Genomic DNA, 2,933 nt, shown 5'->3' on the forward strand with positions numbered 1-2,933 from the left:
ATTAAATAATAACCACGTAAAAGGAAAATGAGGAAAAGGTATGTGGTTTCTCTATAAAAAAAATCCTTCATAACTTCCCAGGTACACATATATATATGCCTATGCCACTCTACATATAAAAACCCTAATCTTCATCTTCTTCTCTATCTTGAGAGTCGGAGTCGCTACGTCGGAGAACTCCTTGGCCGTCACCCAAATCCTCTTTTTGGTTGCTGTTTTTCTTTTGCATAGGTTTTAGATCATATCGTCGTCTTCCTTGCCATTCAACTATTGGAAATTAAGTTAGCCATCTAGCTAGTTCACTGGTGAATCATTAGTCGACGTTCATGGATAGGATCAAATTAGTACCGTCTATGGGAACATTGAGTTAATACCTGAATTGGAACATGAAGCTGGATGATGCTGAAAGACCTAAGGTTATAGCCATGGCAACAGAGGACTTCAATAAATTTGTGGTTGCTAATGTATAAGCAATGTTGAAGGGACAACCCTTGGGCAAACCTTCCACTGAACCGCCCCCTGTTAGTTGAAGCTATGCCAACACACCAAAAGGTAACATAGCTAACAGGAATGTCACAGGCAATTTTCCCCTACCGATGGGTAAGTCCATGATTGGAGAACTTTCTATTAAATCTTAGGATGAAACCCCTCATTAAGAGTTTCCCCCAAAGGAACTGGTCCTAATCTTGGTATTTCAAAGACTTCACAAGGCCTTTCATTTTCAAAAGATATCCTATAGGATGAATTACCAAAACACTTTCGAGTACCATAAATTGAGGAGTATAATGGTATTACAGAACCAGAGGACCACATATGTAAGTTTGAAAATGCTTCTTGGTTACACTAATACTTGGATGGTGTCAAGTGTCGAAAAATTTATTCATGTAGCATTTCGCAATCAGTCAAAGATACCAAAAGAAACCTCATGATTTGTTCGCCCTATGACAGAGATTCAAGGAACCCTTGAAGGAATACTTACAGCGGTTTAATCGAGTAGTCATGGATATCTCTTTGGTTACCCCAGAGGTATAGGTTAGCATTTTTTTTTCGTAAGGTTTGATTGACGCACATTTTTTCAGATCCTTGGTGGAAAAACCTCCAATTAGCTTCGAAGGGTTACAAGTTCGAGCGCTTAAGTATATTTAAGTAGAGGAAGCCTAGTCGGGAAAGAAAAAGGAGATATCAACTTCAACTCCAATTCTTGTCACCACTCATCAAGAATTGAGAGCTCCTCCCTCGCCCTTGCGAAGTTGAGAATTTAGTTGGAAAGGGGAGAAGGTGGTGCAAGCTGTAGAGATGGTCTAAACTCCTCTCAAATCTGAACAACAGCCCCCTGAGGTAACTTAGTATTATGCTTATCATCAATCAAGTACTCACTCCATACAAGATTATCAACAATATGCCAAGAAGTTAAAACAAATAGCTGAGCAGCGGAGTGCCAAACGGAGTGAGCCAAGCAAAAGAAAATCTCCTAAACCATATAAGCTCGGTCATCATCACAAAAAGAAACAATCCATGAATCGATGGTCTCATTTCCCTTCAAAGGAACCTTAAAAATCCTCTTGATCCCAACTAAATATCTAAGAAAAAGATACTAGCTCATGGAAAGTTAGTGCTTGAGACACCGTAAACATAATTTCTAGTGAACTCATGGATGAAGATTCCACTCGAGCTCGAAAAGCTCAAGGTAGAAGACTAGAATATTATGCTATTAGCACTAGTCAGGGGAGAAGCTAGGGTCCTTCCATAAGTTTTGGATCCGATGATCTAGTGGAAGTTGAGGCTACTCATGATGATACTTTAGTAATTGAGGTTTTCATCGCAAATTATCAAGTAAAGAGAGTATTCATTGACACTAGCAGTTCTGCCAATATCATCTTTCAATATGCTTTTGATTAGAAGCAACTAGATGGAGAAGAACTTCATCCTATTCGCACTCCCGTGTATAGTTTCACAGGGAAAGAGGTATAAGCCACTGGGCCAATTAATCTCTCCCATTCTCTAGGAGAGGAGCCATTAATGAGGGCTCGACAAATATTTTTTATCATAGTAAATACCATCTTGGCCTATAATGCCATATTGGGCAAGCCAACATTGAGCACATTCCAAGCCATAGTATCTACTTTTCATCATAAGATCAAATTCTTGGTAGGAAACTAAGTCAGGGAGGTGAAAGGCAACCAATTGATGACTAGAAAATACTATGTTGACATAATCTGAAGCAATTCGCATAAAAGTCACCAAACTCAAGATAGTGCTATTCAAACCATCTAGAAGATGCCAATATTTGTGATAGAAGAGAATGATGAAAGTGTACAAATACACCCCAACCTACTATACGGAGTTACTCGAGTAGCCACCTACCTTCCCTCAGAGTCGAAGCTGGAGTTGATCATGTGCCTTTTGTATAACGATGACCTCTTTGCTTGGTCTTCAAAAGATGTTAAAGGAGTTTCACCAACTTTAATGGTCCACCGACTCAACCCGCTCCTTGAAGTTAAATCTATCCGGTAGAAAAAATATAACTTCTCTTCAGAACAAGATCAGATAATTCAAGTGGAGATCACTAGATTAATGGAAGTAGGACACATATGGGAAGTTCAAATTCCTACCTGGCTCACTAATGTGGTGCTAGTACCTAAATCGGGAGGCAAGTGGAGAATCTATGTCAATTTTTGTGATCTTTACAAGGCTTGCCCGAAACATTGTTACCCTCTATCCCGTATCGATCAATTGGTAGATTCTACCTCTGGATGTGAGCTTATATATATGTCGGATGCTTATCAAGGTCATCATCAGATTCTTTGTCTTAGAAGATCCAGAAAATGTTAGTTTTGTTACTTTAAAGGGAATCTTTTGTTATGTGGTTATGCTTTTCGGATAAAAAAATACAGGGGCAACTTATTAATGGCTTATAGATTGGGTCTTCAAAC

This window comes from Zingiber officinale, chromosome 8B (genome assembly GCF_018446385.1).
Source record: "Zingiber officinale cultivar Zhangliang chromosome 8B, Zo_v1.1, whole genome shotgun sequence".
Classification (NCBI taxonomy): Eukaryota; Viridiplantae; Streptophyta; class Magnoliopsida; order Zingiberales; family Zingiberaceae; genus Zingiber; species Zingiber officinale.